Below are 19,971 nucleotides of genomic sequence, written 5' to 3' on the forward strand. Positions count from 1 at the left end.
TTTTATTTTATTTCATCTTTATCTTTTGCTCACCTTTATCTTTTATCTTCTTTTAAATGGTGATCTCGTATTTGTTTTTGTTTTTTAGATTTGTTTAAATCTTTTTTAAAAATAAAATATTAAAGGAAAACATTGTCACTTTCAAAAATAAATCCATAGAACCATTCCATTGTCCTCAGTCTGGTGTAAGAATCAGGAAAAAAAAAATCAGTTTGTAAAAATAATAAAAAACACTTGGTCAGGAAACCGTTCTTGGTGAAGTGAGACTCCATTCTCTGTAGATGGGACTTCTTTTCGGGGTCACCATCTTTACATCTTTCAGGGTCATCATCTACACCCCCTTCTTCTGTCCATGGGGGCTTTCCAGGGAACTCGATTCCAGTGGCATCCTCCAGGGATCCAGTGCTTCCAGGGATCTGGCGATCTGGCAGGGAAAACTATTTTTCTAGAGTAAAAAGAAAAGACAACTGAAGAATCAAACACATGAATCCCTTTACTTTTCCCTTCTCACTGGAATATCAGAAATCAATTTATATTATACACACAAATGAACATTGTGCCAAATAACATATCATGCAGCCAAGACATTTTTTTAGTACCATCTGAAATGTTTTATAAATTAAGCACACTAATACCACATAGTATTTTACAGGAACCTTCTCAAACACATCAAATCTGAACACAACAGCTAATAAAAAATAATGCAAATAACTGAGACTTTACCTTTTTACAATATCCCTTTCTCTTAGTTACTTATTTATCATTTTGTTCACTAATTTGATATATTTTCCCTTTTTATCTTTTCAAAATATTTTGATATCTTCACACTATTTACACCCATCCACCTGCTATGGTAATTCTATTTAACAGGTTGGCGATTTACCTCTTCATTCCCTGCTAGCCTCAATCCGCTCTAGTCTTTTGACTTCATGTTTCGGGTGGAAGTGCTTAATTTGATTAACATGGATAAAGTGTTCCACTGTTAACTCTCCCTCCTTTTTATCAATTCTGTAGACCAAGGGTGAAACCTTATCCATAAATTTATATGGGCCTTGCCACACTGCAAGAAATGTAGAGTTTTTATGCTTATTTTTCCCAAAGTTGAATTTCTACAACTGGTCTCCTATTTCATATTCTCTCACAGATGTCTACATATCGTAATATGTCTTTGCACTGTCACCTGCCTTTTCCAAATGTTGCTGTGCAAATGCAAATGCATATTGCAAGTGCTTCCCCAGTTCTTCCACATATTCATGAACTGTGGGCACATTTATAAGAACCTGTTCATTTGTTCTGTAAAGCAGGTGTTGTGGCAAAACCATTTTTCTTCCTGTCAAGATTTCCTGGAGGCTGAGATTTGTTGATTTAGAGGGCGACAACCTGAGAGCCATTTGTTCCAATGGAAGCCGTATATCCAAACTAGATCATGCTTCATCTACAAACATTTGCGGATAGCTCAGGGGCAAAGTGCTCACCTTGGAAGCAAGACGACACAGAGCAACACAGGTTCGATCCCAGGGTCCAAGCTTAGAAACCTGTGGGTATTAAGCATTTTATAAATAACCTAGCATAACATATCAACTATCGATCTGTTACACCGTTCAACTCCCCCTGAAGAGGAGGGCCAGTAAGAAAGGTGTAGCTTCCTATTCACACCCAAGATTTGCCACATTTTTGTCATTAATCCACTAGTGTAATGACTTCCACGGTCTGATTCTATTCTTTGAGGCAAACCAAATCTTGAAAAATATGATTTACAAGTAAAGTGGCCGCCGTTTGCGCACTGCAGTCTGCAGCTGGAATGCACTCCACCCACTTAGACATTAGACAGATGCCTGTCAGAATGTACCTGCTTTCCCTTGATGATCTCCTCATGGGCCCTACGTAATCGACTTGTAAATAATACCATGGGAGTGTCACACCCCTTTTCATTAATGGTGCTCTATGAGCTTGTGACGCAGGCTGAAACTGTGCACACAAAAAACACCCTCTGGTGTAGAGCTCAACATCTTGAGACAAGTGTGGCCAAAAGGCATAATCTTTTTAAATTTTCAAAAGTCTTCTGTGAACCTCTGTGACCTGCAGTTGTGGCATTTTGGGCATGGTGTAACATCAATCCCCGAAATGACAAAGGCACTACCCAATGGATTTGGCATGTCACAGATTCTCTAATCATCAGTCCATCTTGTAACCTAATTCTCTTTTTGTTTTTTAATAGCACTCTCAATTCCTCTTTCCCTTTGCAATCCTCTTCAGTCAGTGGATTTTGTTCTGCATCTAGCAAATAGTCGTAAAACTGGCCTACAATAAGATTTCCCTTTGTGCCTTAATCAAATCTTGATGTGGAGTATCAAAGCTCCACTGTGTCACAGGCTGTACAAATGTTTTACAAGTTTTTAGATCTGTTATCACATCCACCTGTATTTCACCAAGCAGGTGTTCAATAGAAAATAACTTCCCAAATACAGCTCCAATTTTGGATAATGTATCTGCCTTATCATTTCCTTCCTTATCCTCACCTGGTATTTTCAAATGACCACATACGTTCCTCCAATGTATTATCAGGTCATTCTCTGGCATAAGTGTGTCTATAGCTTAAATCATCTTGCCATGTTTAAGTGGCTTCTTGTTATATGCAAGCATCCCTTTCACCTTCCAGCCAGGTAAATGCTCAACAAAACAATTTTGAGCATAATCAGAATTACTGACTAAAACTATTTCTTTGAGTCTATTTTCTAGTGCTGTAGATACTTCTTTATACATAGCGGCCAGTTCTGCCACTTAACTGCTTTTAGGGCCTATTCTCATGCTTATTCTTTGAATGCTATCACATTTAAACCATACATTTCCTATTGCTGCTACAAGTTATTTTTCAGTATAATTTTCTACATGATATGCAAATCCATCTAAATATACCGTTGGTAAGTTCTTATATGTTTCTTTGTTGAAGGCCTTGTGGGGGGATTGCTCAAATTCATTCAAACCTGTCTCTAGCTATGTGTCATCAGATGCACAGACAGCTGCACAATCATGCAACTCTGCTAGCGCTTGAGAAAATGGGCTCTTTTTATTTTGTCCATATCTCACTTCTACTGGAAATCCCTGAAGTGCTAATGTCCATTAAGTTATTCTTGACTGGGCCAAACTCACTGATCTGATGCTCTTACTTTGCAAACATTGCAGAGGTTGTTGATTTGTTTCTACAATCGCCCGCCCCCCATGAATTATGGGACAGAACGGTTGTAATGCCCAGATATTGGTCAGAAGCGCCTTTTCACACTCACTAAATTTGGTCTCTACCTATGACAATGCTTTGCTTGAATATAAAATGGTTTTGTTATTTGCAACATATTTTGGATATAACACTGCTGACATGCATTGATTTGTGAATACTATTTCTACAAAGAAATCCTGGTTTATCATTGGATATGATAAACATGGAGCTTTCATTAGACACTCTTTTAGCATGGTCACCGTCTCACTTTGCTCTTTTTCCCATTTCCAGGGTGCACCCTGCTTCAGTAATCTTGTCAAAGGTTGTGTAATATCTGCACAATGTTCAATACATTTTATGTTGTAACAATTTCTAACAAACTCTATAAACTTTTCACTTTAGTGGGATCCTTTAGTTTATGAATTGCTTCCACTTTTTTTTTCTTTTGTGGGGTTTAACCCATGCTCTGTCACTTCATGACCTAGGAAGTTTACCTTTTTTCTGCACCACCGTGCTTTCTGTAAATATGCTTTGGCACCAGCCTTCTGTGGCTGACTGTGTACATGTCTAATCTCATTGAAGTGGCTTTTCAGATCTTCATTTAATGGTTAGCATCATCACATAGACTATTGTCCCTCTTTCAGGTGCAACCGGGAGTGACTTGTTCAGGTATATCCCAAACTCACTATTGACATACCCAAAAGGGGTCTGGGACCATGCATATTGTGATTTCTCAAATGAAAATGCAAATATATTTTTTTATATCTTCTGCTAGTGTCACACACCAGTATCCAGCTGCAAGGTCTAAGGTGGTAGATACCTTTGACATGTGAACCAATGCAAGACCCTGATCAATAAATGGACAAGGCCACCTTGAAACAGGTACCTTTTTGTTTAATGCTCATAGATCTGCACACAAACGCCTAATTGGCCATTAGGAATATAGGAATATAGGAATATTTGATGTACTATGAATAGGCATAATTATTCCTCAAGATTCTACATTTTTGATTATTTCAGCTAGTGATTCCAAACATGCCAGGGGTACCCTATATTGCTGCACAAATACTGGCTCCTTACCATGTCCTTCTGCTAGTGTGGCCACATGCAAATCCGTCAGCCCACAGTAATAGGCATCATTGGGAAAAACCTATTTCAACTCCATGAATGTTGTTCTCAATTGGTCTTTTTCTTCTTCATTTGTGAAAGCACCTGCAGCTTGATTCTGCTTCTCTAACATTTTAAAAAACTCTGGGAAATCCTCCAAAGTAGGAACCTCTGTACTTTCCTCTAACCGTGTGGCAGTGTCTCTTTGGAGAGTCCCTATACTCAAATATTTTGGAATATTAATCTCCATTTCAATATGCTGTTTTTCACTTTTAGACTCACCTGGTTCGAATAGGATACAATCATCCTCATGACGGCATACCATTTAATTTGGCTCATAAGGGTACACAGTATGAACTTGAAAGATTCATCTAGGCTTAGACTCCAATGATTCTGGTAATTCACCCTGTGCAGTCACATAGCTTTCAGGGATGTTCCGGATCACTGGGTTACTGAATTCAGCAGTATAGTAAGATTTCTGTATTGCCATTCCGAATGCTAAATTCTCTTCCAACTAGATGTCTCAACAGCCTTTATTGTCCACCAGGATTTGAATGAGTCCATCCCCAACCTCTAACAGTGGTGTAGGTCTGCATTCTGACCCCTGCTGCTTTATGGATTCATATAGGTATACAAATGCATCAGAATCTTTTATCTGTTGTCCCTTCCTGTCTTTTAATGCTACTTTAAATTGTCTGGTAAATGCGGGAATAGTAACATCCTTTTTCACCTGAAGCTCAATTGCATATGGCGTCATTTGGGCACCATGGTAAGCTTGTCTTCTCTCTTCAAATCCAGGTATGGCTCCACCCAACTTGGACCAGACCTTTTGATATAGAAAGTCTAATACCATACACAGTCTGTGCATGATGTCATTTCCCAATTAAAATGTGTTTAGTGTTCCGCTCACGATCCACACATTGTGATGAATGCTCTTAGAGCCAATTCTAATCTTTAACATGCATCTTCCTACAATTATTTGTCCCAACTCGAGAACATCTAGGCTAAAGATGTGTTGGTTCTTTATTTTAAACTTTGGAATCTCCTCTCCGTCAATTATTTGTTGGAGTATCTTTTCATTATTGATCCTCTGTTCATGCTCAAGCTCCAAAGCGGCTTCAATCATCTCAGAATGCCCATTCACATGGATTGGGATCCATGATTGCCCTTCTCCCATGTGTATTTCTGAGATTGTTGAAATGTGTTTTTCTTGATGTAACTCTGGAGTAATACTTGGTTTGCATTTTTCTTCATTCACATAAAAACGCAACATGTTTTCATCTATTTCTGTTTGCCAATTTTTCTTAGGGTCCAAATAAATGTTCAAAGACTGTTTCTCTTTTTCTCCTCGCATTTCATCCTGACACATGAGAATGACAGTGATATTATGTACACAGCGATTCTGAACATATACTTCCACTGCCCTTTCTGATTTAGCAACGGTGTGGCATTCTTTTACACTGTTGGTTTGGGTAATTATTTTCTTAGGGCTCAATGGCTTTTTGACTAAGTGCCACAGTACTCCATTTACCCCATCAATGAGGGCTGGTAATCTCTTCAGGCAATTCGTCCCTATGAGAAAGGGTATTTCATTAATGGATGTCACCAGCACTTCCTGTCTCATTCGATACTTCCTATCTTTATGTCAACCTCAGTGACACCTTCAATGGGTATTTCTTCCCCACTGAAATTGTGCACAGGGCATTCATTTTGCCTCTCCTTTACATGATTTTGTGGGGATCTCCCTTAATTGATACTTTCACCAGTTCATTTGACATTATTCTTGCATAGGCACCTGTGTCAATCTTTGCAAATGCATTATATTTTTCTTCAATAATGATAGGAGCATAGTACCTATCTTCAACCTCTTCTAGTTTGCATACAAAAATGAATTTTTCAAATTTCAGAACTTTCTTTTCTTAGGTCTTTTTTAATTTTTTCTATGCATATGGGCATATGAAATGCCATTTTACCCTCCTTTTCCTCCACTTCATTTTGAATTTCTTTGTCTATTCACCCTGGCACAGAACCCATTTGGAGTGTAACCACTGACTGCCCCTTTGATTTGGGACCACCAATGTTCACACCCCAATTTCTCATTGTGCCTTTCCCATTGTCTGGGTCCTCTCTACATACTTCCACATGGCAAACTATTGGCTGGGTATTTTCACAAGTATCATGCAATAGCATGTCAGTTTCTAGCATGTGACACTTATCTGCATTTTGAACAGAGCCTGTCATTTCCGTCCCCTGGAATAGCCATGGTTCAAAATATTCCTCAGCTGTCTGACCTGTGCCTGCCTTTTGGCAATTGTTTCCTCTGTGTGGGTATCAACAGTAATTTGATTGTCAACACTCCCTGCATCCCGTGGCACTTGCCTACCTGGCCACCCCTTAACACTTGCCTACCCCCAGGAGCTCTCTTCTCCCCCCCTGCACTTGTATGCCACCACCCTGCCTGCACTTCCCTCCCATCCTAACATTATCCCTTCCACCCCGACCAGCATTTCCCGATCCCAAATCCCCTCCCCCTGAACTTCTTGTTACTGCACTTGCACGATCCAAATTACACAAGGCCTAGTAGGACCATTATTGTTGTTTTCTTCGCAGCCCCCACCACATTTCTTTGTCTTGTCGCTCCTTGAAACACCAGTTGATGCATAGGCACTTTATAAACACCCAATAAATACATAAATAAATACATTTAGAATTTAGTATTTATTAAATTTTATATAGCGCTTTACACCAAAGCGCTTTACAAGAGGAACAAGCAAAATACAACAAGCATTACATAACAATTGAATCCAAACCAGAAAACAGTACAAGGACCACTTTACATTATTGATGAGGTTAAGCGTGAGTGGAGAGGGACAAAAGTGGGAGAGGAAGTAGGAGGTCTGGGTAGTGGTAGAAACAGAAATAAGAGAGGAAGCAAAAAGGTGTTAGGGAATTGAATGGAAGAGATAAGATTTTAGAGAAGTGCGGAAAGTGGTGTCCGCTCATTTGGTCGAAAAAAAAGATCGAATGACCATTTGGTCGAAACCAAATGGTCGAAAAAAAATGGTCGGAATTTGTATTTATTTATTTATATATATATTTTCGTTTTGTTTGGTTAAAAAAAAATTAATATATAAAAAGGGGGGTTGGGAGGAAACCCCCCCCAAACCCACCCCCCAAAAAAAATAAAAATGTAAAAATAAAAATAAAATAAAATTCGACCATTTGGATTTCGACCATTTGGTGTCGACCAAATGGTCATTCGACCATTTGGTTGTCGACCAAATGACTGGTAACTGCGGAAAGTAGGGTAGGAGGGAGAAGAGCGGATAGAGAGGGGAGGCGGTTCCTGTGGAAAGGAGTGAGTAATTGGAAAGAGCGGAAGCGGGAAGGGGCGCAGGGTGGAAGAGGAGGAGAGAGTAGGAAAAGGTCAGAAGAGCGGAGTGAACGAGAAGGATTATAGAAAGTGAGAAGGGAGGATAGGTAGGGAGGGGCAAGACCATAGAGGGATTTGTAGACTAGACAGAGGAACTTGAATTTATTTATTTATTTATTTATGTATTTATTTAGTTATTTAAATTTATATAGCGCGCAAGTAATCCATGGGCATTGAGGCGCTGTTATTTGCAAGAGCTTAGTTACAGGCAAAGAGTCATTCAGTGGTACATTATGCATTCGACAAAGCATAGAGCTGACATTTTGGTTGGTATAGTTGGTCATTACAGTACAGTTTATGCATTAGGAACAAATGAGATGTATTCGACTGGTGCGAGGCATCTTATGTGAATAAGATGGTTTTTCATGGTTTTGCGGAGGGTGCTGAGGGAGGCCTCCCCTCGGATTGTGGAGGGTAGGGCGTTCCAGTGAGTGGGTGCGAGATATGGGAAGCTGGATCCGCCCGCTCTGACTTTTTTTACTAATGGCACAGAGAGCATGTTAGTATATGGTGATCTGATTGGTCTCGTAGAAGAGACGGGATGCATCCTTTGGGAGAGGTAGTCAGGGGCAGTAAGGTGAATGCACTTGTGGGTCAGTGTCAGAGTCTTGAAGATGATCCTTTCTTTTATTGGGAGCCAGAGTGCTAGTTTTCTAGCCTCCGAGATGTGTTCTCTTTTGGCAATGCCTTGGGCTGCCCGGAGAGCACTATTCTGAATGATTTGTAGCCTCTCTAGGTTTTTGTTAGAGGTGCCTAGAAAGAGTACATTACAATAGTCAAGCCTAGATCCAGTGATGGCTCTGGCTATGTTAGTGCAGTTCTCTCTGGAGAGAAAGGGCCTGACTGCATTGATAAGTTTGGCAAGTGAATTTGAGCTGGAAGTGAAATAAGAGCCAGCCTAGTGAGGTGGGAGAAGAGGAGATGGAGTCATGAGGTGAGAGAAGGCGGAGGGAGTGGATGGCAGAGTGGCAGACAGATTTGAGGGGGGAGAGGTGAGTGGAGAGGAGCCCAAAGAAAAGAGTGGAGCAGTAAAAAAGTCTGGAGAAGATGAGGGAGGTGATTGATGTTTAGTCACGTGAAAGGTTAGGAAGGGTCGAATTTTACAGATGTTATAAAGGTGAAAGCAGCAAGATCTGGCAGTAAGAGAAATGTGAGATAGAGAGAGGTGGGGATCAATGTGAAGACCAAGGTTACGGGCATGAGGAGAGAAGGAGAGTTGGGAGGGGGAAAAGATAATGAAAGGGGGAGGTGAGGGAGGAGGAAGAGTGTTGGCAGGGAAGAATAGGACTTCGGTTTTGTCAGCATTAAGAGTAAGGAAGTGAGAGGACTTCCAGGATTTAATAGCAGAGAGGCAAGAAGAAAGCTTATGGTGGATGTTGGGAGAGAAAGAGGAGACGGAGAGGAAGAGCTGGGTATCATCAGCATAGAAATGGTGTGAGACACCAAAGGAGGAGATAATAGGAGCTAAGAAGGAAGTGTAAAGTGAGAAGAGAAATGGGCCACGGAAAGAACCTTGGGGGACACCGTGGTTGAGAGGATAGGTAGGGGAGGTGCGGCCACCCCAGGAGACTGCAAAGGTGTGGTTGGAAAGATAGGAGACAAACTAATTAAGGACAGAGTCTTTAAGGCCAAACGAAGAGAAAGTATTAAGGAGAAGAGGGCGGTCAACAGTATAAAAGGCAGCAGAGAGGTCAAGGAGGATTGGAATAGAGGAGTGCTTAGAGTAGCATGCAGAAAGGAGAGAGTTGAGAACAGAGAGGAGAGCAATTTCAGTGGAGTGTTGAGGGCGGAAACCGGATTGGGTAGGGGGGAGGGGAGAATGGTTGGAGATGAAGCATTTTGTGGCAGCGACTGTATGTTGCTAGTGTTCTTGAGGGGTGTTACTTTGACAAACCAAACATCTGGTGTACAGATAAGTCTGGCTTGCTTTGAATCATCGCTGGTAAGTGCCAACAATAATAAGAAAACCCTAAAGTATGTGTATTGTGTTTTATTTCTGATGTTCATACTATTTGTTCACAATGTCTATGGAAATGTATGGCTATCCCTTTTGTTCCATTGACCACCACTCTTCCATTCCTTCTCCCAGAAAATAGTGGGATCTCGGTGAGACAGGTAAGGGGTAGGGAAAGGTGTTTTGAAGTTATTACATTCTTAGCTCAACAACTGAGAGGCTCACTTTTTGCGGTGTCAGAAAAGAGGTCACCTCTTTACCTGCACTTGTCTTAATCCACTCTCTTGGGCCGATTACTGGCAGTTAAATCAACCTCCACATTTTTGTGAGGTACCACTGGGATATCTCAGTGTATTGAGTGCCTCGCCTTTAACCTACGGTTATGCTTCAGCTGAAGTTAATCAATCCAGTCAACCTCATTTTGAATTTGCATTTATATTTAACCATTACCATTATTGCTACACTCCCAGCCAAAATGTATCCTTTCTTTTTGCCAATAAATTGTGCAGCACTACCTCAGTCTTCTGAACTTCTTCTCACCTACTCCCTCAACAAACAGCTACATTATATGTGTGTTTCCTTCTCAAGTTTATCTCTTGAACCCTCTTTCTCCTCCACTATGGTTCCTTCTTTTTGTTGCAGCAAATGCCATCCTTCCTCTTGTTTTTGCAGAAGTTAAATTCGTGTGGCAATGGCATGATTACTGGTAGTCACTGTGTTGTTGATTCCAATGTTACTGTCACACATGTCATTATGGAATTGGGAAATCAAAGCTATGGTAGAAATGGTATCAGCATTATTGATGATTTATTTACTCTATGTAGCGAGAGAGCAAAGTATTCATGAAACTATCCAACCACAGAAATGTGCTTATAACATCTAGCCGCATCTCTGAATATTTAACATCGGGTAATTATACACAGGATTGCTGTCTAATTTCTCATACAAAATTGAACTCTCTACCTTTAAGATGGGTGACGGCTAAGTGGGCAAATAGCTGTCCAGGAAGCCGAAGAAAGCTGTTTGCTGGGCCACACACTCTGAGAAGTCCTAATGCAAGTTTTATTAGTTTGTCCTGCCAATGCCTATATTACAGTGAATAATTTATAGCCTATTTTGAGGGTTGTGTTTTTTCATCAATGTTTGTATTTGTCTTTATTAATTTATTAGGTGCATTTGCCAAATCGCTGAGCACAGATTATCAGTATACATTCACATTCATAAATGACATGAATAGTTAGCATAAAAAACAACTCTGATAAAAGCTAAAACACGTTAGAAAGTAAGTGGGATTTGAGTTGTGTACGAAAACTATGTGGGGTATCTGATGTGAAGACGAATCGAGTTTCAGAGCTCGCGGGCTAAGATTGAGAATGAGCGAAAGTGAGATTGGTGCAGTGTGGCCTAGGAACAGTTAACAAAAAGAGAGATTGAGATTGAAGGGAATGAGAAGGTACATACAGGGAAACAAGAGAGCAGAGATAGAGAGGAGCGAAAAAAAAAAGACGAGATTCAGAAGAAAGCCAATGGATGGAGTGTAAGGCAAATTGTGCGAATAGAAGAATTGAAAACAGAACGAAGAGGGGCCAGATGAGAAGCAGGAAGACCAACAAGAAGGCAACAAGAAGGCAGGAGCAATGATAAAGATGGCAAAAATCTAAGGCAGTAATATAGATTTCGGTGGCATGATGAGGTAGAAAGGGACGTGCTTTACGGATATTAAAGAGTTGGAAACTACAGGAATGAGCAATGGTAGAAATGTAAAGAGTAAAGGAGAGAGAGAGGAGTCAAAGCTGACACCTACGTTCTGGGCACTTGAGGAAAAGGGAAGAGAGGCAGGATGAAAAAGAACAGAAGGTGGTGAGGTGGGAGGGGGTGTTAAAGAGGCAGAACAGCAAATCATTTCAGCCTTAGAAGCATTTAGATGTAGGCAGTGGGAGTTCATCAAATATTAGACAGCCAGGGGACAGTTAGAGAAAGTAGAGTGAATGGTATCATAAAAAGAGGAGAAAGAGACTTAGAGATGATAGTCATCAGCACAGAAAAGTGCAGAGAGACCAAAGGATGAAACTATAAAGATATGGGGCAGGTATATAGGGAGAAGAGAAGAGGACCCAGGACAGAGCCCTGGGGAACACCATGAGTCAGAGGAATAGTAGAAGACTTTGGGCCTCATTACACGGAAGGCGCTAAGGGTTAACGGTCACCGGTAATGGTACCGGTGACCGTTAACCCTTACCGCCTTACTACGAGGTCCCTTTGCGGGTTGTTACTTTAACGGCTGCTTTTTAGCAGGCGTTAAAAACCAACCCGCAAAGGGACTAGGGTGCTAATTACCATACCGCAATTTGCGATACCGTAATTAGCACCTTCCCCATTCCCATTATGCCCTGTGGGGCAAAAATGGGAATGGGGAAGGGCAATGGGGGAAGGGCGAATTTCCGCCCTGCCAACCTTGGAATAGGGCGGTAATTCCCCTTTTCTCCAAGGCGGTGCCAGTATTTTACCGGCATGGACTGAGGTGCTAATAGCACCTTGGTCCACCGCCTACCGTGTAATGAGGCCCTTTGTTGACCAGCCCTATGCTTTTCACTGTGAGCTGAACATCTGCTTATCGGGGGGACCTGATATCCTTGCTTCGCCAGGCTTTAACGGTTAGGAAACTGCTTGCTGTGCTGAACATGCTGTTGCTTCTTGGACTTTGATTTCTTGTATATGTTTTAATGAGTTGTGGTTATGAATTGTACATGCATATATTTATATGAGATTAAGTAGAGCTATTTGTATGGTAAATACTTTTGGAATAATAAGATATATTTGAATACATATTTTTGCATAGGTTATGTGGAATTGGTCACTGTGAAATAAACATGAAACGTGGTATCACTAAGGCTTCCAATAGCTGTGCATTCCCTCTGCAAGGGTTATGCAATTATTAAGCAATTCTCATGGGCTATGCTCTCAGGTTACAATTTCACCATTTGCACCCATTCTCTTTTACATGATCATAAGTTCATGGCATCATGGCTGTAGAAGCAAACTTTATTTTTGCGTGTGATGCTGTCGCTCTTTTATGACTTCATCATGCGGATGTCTCTTCTTGATTATAATTGTTCTTTTATAATGTGTTTAATACTATCTAGTTTCTAAGCATGGTATCGGGATTCGAACCTGTGTTGGCTGCATTGTCTTGCTTCCAAGACAAATGATTGCCCAGGAGCTATCCTTCCTCCCCTTCCTCTTTGGTGCACTTCCTAGGAAATCCTTTATTTCAAATATGAAAGGCATGAACTGTATACTCCTGGGATTTGAACATGTGGCTCTCCAGGTGTTTCTAAGATCCTACAATCCATCATCATTGAGAATACAAAACTAGGGCTGAAGGGAGTTGTAGTACGAAACATCTGGGGAGCTAAAGATTGCTGGCCGCTGGAATAGGCGATGGCTTAGAGTTGTTGAGCGCCTCCAACATCACTACACTGCATTCTGCGGTGTACTCGTCAATGATTTGCTTATTTCATATTGTTCTTCTTACCAAAGTGGCACTATATAAGAAGTTGACTCTTTGCCAGGCTACAAGCTGACTGGCAATGACAGTCGTTATGGCTGTAAGTGATACTCCATCATCCCATTCAGGGGTGTCCATTGAAACAGTGCTGGAAATCGAAATTATCTATTGGAGGGTTCCACAAGTGCCAGCACATAGAGGGGTGGGGGAGGGGGAAGTTTGGGATGAGATCAGCAGTTGGACACACAATTAGAGCCTTTTTAAAATAGTGGTTGGACTGGAAGTATTGTTTTCCCATGTCCTGGCCATGTGGCCCTGTGCTTATTGTCAGTGAACAAGTCGAGGGTACATACGGGTGGGTGGCATCTGCCTGCATTTTTCAGAGAGTGGATGCCCCAACCTCTCTTTGGTGTTTTTAAGTGTGGCAATTAAAAAAAAAGTAGTTTGCTCAACTGCTCCTGCCACCAGTATTAGAATGCAGGTTGTCATGTTGCTAGGACAGACACACCCACAAAACTACACACAGGTTTCAAAGCACATGTTCCATTTTGGGCTTTTGCTTTTCAGGGAATATTTCACAAAAGTTTGCTGGTAGAAGGTTTGCACCTTTTAGACCCAGAAAATGTTTATGAAAATCTTGTCTCTCAGGTTATTATTTTCGTGTTAATGTTTTGAAATTACCCGTATGTGTATGTTAATGAGCCCCAAATTTTTTAATGTATTGAGTCCTGTAATCATTTTGTTAACGTTTGTAGATCTGCACAAAATGGTCACTCTCACTGCCGCGGACCTTCACAGTAAATTGGCTCTGCTGCAATCTCACTGTAAGGCAAACCTGCAGTTGAGGTACTTTGCCCCATGTAGCCCTCACACCCCGTCCAACCACTGACATGATATCCTTGGACAATCGGCCACAAAAGGACATAGTGTTTGGTATGTAATTCACTGCATGTTTTTAAAATAATTAAAGCATTGCTGCAAGATTGATTTATTTTGCTATTCAAAATAATCCTTTTTTGTAGCATCTGAATTAAAAGCATTTTGCTAGCTTGGACAACATGGCCAAATATCACACCATAAAAAAAGAAGCAATTTTGAAACTGCTGCAAAAACAACAGTTAACTGCAGTTAGCCAAACAGTCACCATGTTTTGCAATGCCTTCCACAGCTCGATAGTATCAACTAGTTAACAAAAAGCAAATTTCACCCACCTGGTAACATATAATATGTGTTGAAGTACATGAGTTGGACACAGTTATCAGGGCTAAATGTGATTGCAGTTAGTAGTTTTCAGACATAGGACTATTCCGTGGTGACCCTCTAAATTTCAAATAAGCTGAATACGTGCAGTTTGGTGGTGCTGCCGCTGTTTGACCCTTAAAATTGTCTCTTGCCCAATGTTCAATGATCCAAGAGAAAAGTATGTCTACGATCACACCCTGCGCCAGCACTCTCAGGTATTAGTGTGGGTTGTGTGGCTAAATTAACTAGAAAAAGTAAAACACTTTGCAACTGTATTTGAGTATTGTGCTGAGAGATTTTATTACATATGTTACAAGTTGGTAGTTCATTTAGTACTTGAGATGGACTGAATTAGATTCATTCAGAAACTTGGTGTGTTGCATTCTTTAAATGTTGAAACATTTCTCCCAATAGGGGTTATCTTTCCCCTGTTGTTCCAGTGGTTTATTCTGTTAGAGTTAATCCAGTTAGGGTTATCTTTATTTAGTTTAGGCAGATGTTTATCTGCTGTTATTGGTGACTATATCCTCTTGGGTATTGTTCATGGTATCCTCTTTGGTCTCCTTGTTTAGAGTTGCTTTAAGTCCTCTGTAGCCCTCTACATGTGTTTCACCACTCTTACTGCGTGGCTCATCCAAGGGATTGGGTAGTGATTCAAGGCGGTTCAAATTGTCTCATTTTATTATTGCCTCCAATTGTAGGGGTTTCTGTTTGGAGAAAATAGTAAATATAGTGCATGTGTGAGAACATGAATTTAGATTTATATAGTGATAAAACATTTCACAAATCATGAAAGGGTGGTGAGAGCGAGAGATGGGAAGGGGTAATAGATGTTAGCCAAACTCACCCACACTTCTTCTTGGGTAATTGAGTGAAAGGGTAACATTGGGTTGTCCCTGGTAAGGCGGTGTGTCCTTTTGAGTCTGAGATAAATACAATTACACAATTTCTGGAGCAATTGCTAAGAGTCTACAAGAAGAAAATGCATGGTGTGACCTTGATTCCTACATGGGATGGCTTTCAATAAGAGTCGAGTAAATCCCAAGGGTGATTATAACTATGAATATATAACTAGCAACACTTTGGTCTAAACATTTACACATTTTTTTAATATGGGGGTCTGCCCCCAAGCCCTCATTTTGCTTCATTACTAATCCCACCCTAAACGCCTCCCAACCCGTTTTAAACCCTCACCCTACCCCTACATATATATTTTTTAAAACATGTGTTTTTGTTATAAATGCTCAGATCAAATTGCTGTTTGTTATTTTTCATTCGTTATAACCACTGTATACCATTATCAGATCCTGGCTGTGCCACTGAACGAAAAGTGTGTGCTCCACCAAGGTAAATCCTTACGTCCATTTTCATAATCAAAATTCCCTTCAGTGAAGCTAATGGTGAGGTGTCAGCGATCTCTGCAATGTCAACAATTAAAGAATGACCTGGCACGGTCTGTCAGGGCATTCACTAAACACTTTCAAAATTCAGGGATCGCCAAGCATAGCCATCAGTTCATTCGCACAGGGACACTGGTCAGACGTGTGTTGTTGCATGGGACAGCAGAGTCCTCTCTTACAGTGCAACAACACATTACTGTATTTTACAAATCTCTGTCCTTCGGAGCATAGCAGGGCTAACCCCTACTGCAGCCCCCAAAATGCTTGACATCCATCACAGTATACCACCAAAATAATTTACACAGACAACAATTCTTAGATTGGAAGAAACATGATCCCTTTATTAGAGTCAACCTAAAAGGTGGGCCTAGCCTTACTCAGGCCACAAGTGCACCTGCATACAAAACACCTGTCTGGGTGGACGCTGGCCATTCCCGGGGTTTCATGAACTGGTGAGCCTTCACTTTCGTTTGGCATATTTCCAGGTGAGACAGTTATTTTCAGTCTCAGTTCTAGTGAGTACACCCGCCTCTGGTTGAAAGACTGCCAGGCCATTCAACTCCCATATCCTTGTATAGAGCGAACAACCCTGGGCTACTGCAATCAGTTGTTGAGGATTCTCAACTGTCCCTAATTCTGTCAGTGCCCAGCGAACCCCATTCTGGCTTGTGCAGCCAGCGGGTAGTACCTCGCCAGCATCCAAAGCATGAGTCCTTCTCTAGGACCGCCCCTGTAACTCTGACTGTGATGGAAAGAAACATGTTAGAAACACGGCAAACATCACTGAAATAAAATGTGTTAATGCATGCAACAATCATGCTCAAACTTCTTTACAAGTAAAACCATATTTCCGGTACATCTGGGCCCCAAAACCATGATACCTCCTGAACCCCTAGACCCCCTTGTCCTAGAATTGAATAGGGAGGAGGGCAGTCTCAGTTCTAGCGAGTACACCCGCCTCTGGTTGAAAGTCTGACAGGCCAGTCAACTCCCATATCCTTGTATGCAGCGAACAACCCCGGTTCACTGCAATTAGTTGCTGAGGAGTCCCAACTGTCCCTAATGTTGTCAGTGCCCTTCAAACCCCCATGCAGCCAGTGGTTAACACTTGGGGCAGCATCCGCAGTGTTACTCCTTCTCTAGCACCGCCCCTGTTACTTTGCCACATTTTGTGGGTGGTCCCTCCACAACCCCCAATGTCCCCACTTCTTTCTGCATACTCACCATAGCCACGTATGCACCTTGCACCCTCTCGAGAGCTGCAAAAATGTCCAGGAGGAACCCATTGTGACCTCTGTCTTACAGGTGCACCCCATCAAACAAAAAATGTATGAGGTCTCCCGCACCCCAAAACTTGTCCGTGATAAAACCCCAGAACTTCCATCAGCAGAACGTTTTCCACCATTGTGTTTCCTCTCTTCCAGTGTTTTCTAAAGCTGCTTAACCTTCCAGGTGACCCTGTCACTTCCGTTTCTAGCTCTTAACAGCTGAAGCCCAACTCTGGATGTTGTACTTCCTGCACAGTCTAGTCTCCGTACATATGTATGGAGGAAATACCTCTGGGCCACTGCAGTTGTCGGGGAGTAACAACGGTTCAGCCAGGTGTCATTCACCATAACGTCATAGCTATTATTACCAAGCAGAAAATCTCAATGTTCATTAGAGTTTGCCATCATGAACCTAAAGCCCTCCTCATCTGGCTCAATACTCTGTGATCCTGCGCTTGCCATGTTCTCTTTAAACACTAAACAGGGGACCAGCAAATTCAAATCTTGGGACTGTGTATATCTTAAACACCCAGCATTGCCGATCAATCAATTATTCTTTTCACCCCACTTCACACTGGGGATCAGTCTACAGAGTTCACCTTCCTCTAAGTAGTCAGTGCTCTGTGGTCATGCAAGCAATGTCAAGTCACTTTGCAAACTTGAACCTGAAACCTTTCCACTGATAAACCCATGCTCTAACCCTTTGGCTGGGGGTCTCCGAGGCAGAGGCCTGTTACCCCTCAGGTGGACTGCCAAACCATCAGAGCAGCGGTCACTCAAAACCCCCATCATACCGTTTACAACACCTTCGATAAGAACTGTCACCCCATCTAATAGTCAACTAATGGGTGATCCCAGCACCACCTGTTACCCATGAACAGGCTGTAAACCATTGCTTCCGGGTGGCCCTTTGCCATGTCCGTTCATCCACTGCCAGGGACACCAGTCTCTTCTGGTCTTACCTACTTCCAGATAGACTAATGTGAAGGAACTTTTGGGTCAATATCACTGTATGCCTCCGCGACCTGGTTAATTGCAAAAATGTGTGCTGTTGCATTGGTGTGTCATAGAACGGAGACTTTGAGTTCCTCGACTCCGTTTGTTAAACTCAAAAAACAAGCTGCTGTGATTGCACCATAATACTGCGCCAGAAAAAAATAAGGCTGAATCGAGGTAGGAATATGTGATAGGAAGGGATCACAGCTCTAATTCGCCACAACGCGGGACACGGAAACAACATTTTCAGTTGGGATTGATCCCAGTTATTACACCTTCAGTAATGGTTACAAGAAACAATGCTGGATATGCCCTGATCTGAGAAAGGCACCTTGCCGAAACACGTGTAATCTATAGGGCAATTTAATTAAACCTTCCTATCACATAACCCTACCTACTTCCAGATAGCCCTTAACCATTCCGGAGAAGCAACTTCTATACCCTGTATGGAGAGTATCCCTGGGCCCCTTAGCAGTCGTTGAGGAGTCCAACTGCAAATATGGTCAAAAGTGGCAGTCTATTATCCTGTATTCACTTCTGTGTGTCCTCTAGCCATTCCTGGGAATTCCCGGTGGCCCTTTGTGATTACTGTTCATCCATCTGAGAGGGCCTTTGCCAGTCACCAGTAATACAGTCCGATAACCTGTATGGGGTGCTAGCCACTCCACAGTTGATGAAGACTGTCCCTATGGTTAGAGTGCCCATCGAACAACCCTTGCCCTTAACATACTAGGGTATAATTCCTCCTTAGCTGGGATCTCTCCTCCATTTCCTGTTGAACCCTTCTATATCCAGCATCGATTAACTAATTTCTTTGTCTTAAGAGTTGGCCCAAGAAATCTCCCTTTTGCAGGCTCAATGTCACATTACAAAGCGTCCTGCACCAACACCGAGCATGAGATATAAATGCAGACTGCAGCCCATTGACAGTCATTTAGTTTTCAGACACCACCTTCAAGAACATAATGCAGCTATGCTGGCACCTGGAACTAACTCCTAGAGCGATTGGATGCTCCCAGAGATCCCTGAGCATCTGGTCCACATCACCAGCTGCCACCATTCTGTCTTGAACTGCTCCCTTGTCTCCAAAGCCTATGGATAGTCCTTCTGGAACGTATCTTTGCAATATGCATGTCCTACTCGAAAATTGCAAGTACAACCTTGGTTCAACTGGACCATGCGGATATCCTAAAGCAACCTGCTCTTACAGCATACATTGATGTAGCAGCCTCCACAAACTAACTGATTCTGCCCACTTCAGCCTTTAGTGTCCTGAGTTTTGTTTTGACATTTTTTAATTGTTATAAATGCATGCCTTCTCTGTCCTGGCAGTTACCTGATACAAACCGTTTGTCTGCCAAACCTCTCCCCAGTCCATTCTCCTGTGATCAAACAGACAAAAATTAGCGATCCCATTAATACAACTCCTCAAAACATTGGTAACCTCTACTTATCACCTGGAGCTACTATATAGATATACGACCTGCCCCATCCTGGCACTGTGTGCCTGCACCATGCCCTGCCAACATATGCCCTGGCATAGCCTTTACCTCTCATGGTTGCTTTCCTATGCGAGGGCTCGATATTGAAATGGGATAAGCGAGAGCTAAAGGCAGCTCGTAGGTATCCGGCATTAACAACTAACCAGGCACTACCTCTGGGGAACAAGGAGTTAATACATAGTGCTCCACAAATTTAAACTTTCACCTAAAGTCGAAAGGTATCAGTCTGCCCCTTTGTTATCACTCCCACTTTAAATGTCGTAGCGGTGCATCCCATTGTTTATAATGAATTGTCTTCATACATACGGTCACATTTGCCTAGGTGTGCATGCTTGGCATCAGTTGGC

The sequence above is a fragment of the Ambystoma mexicanum genome, chromosome 3q, assembly GCF_040938575.1.
Source record: "Ambystoma mexicanum isolate Mex_15411 chromosome 3q, UKY_AmexF1_1, whole genome shotgun sequence".
Taxonomy (NCBI): Eukaryota; Metazoa; Chordata; class Amphibia; order Caudata; family Ambystomatidae; genus Ambystoma; species Ambystoma mexicanum.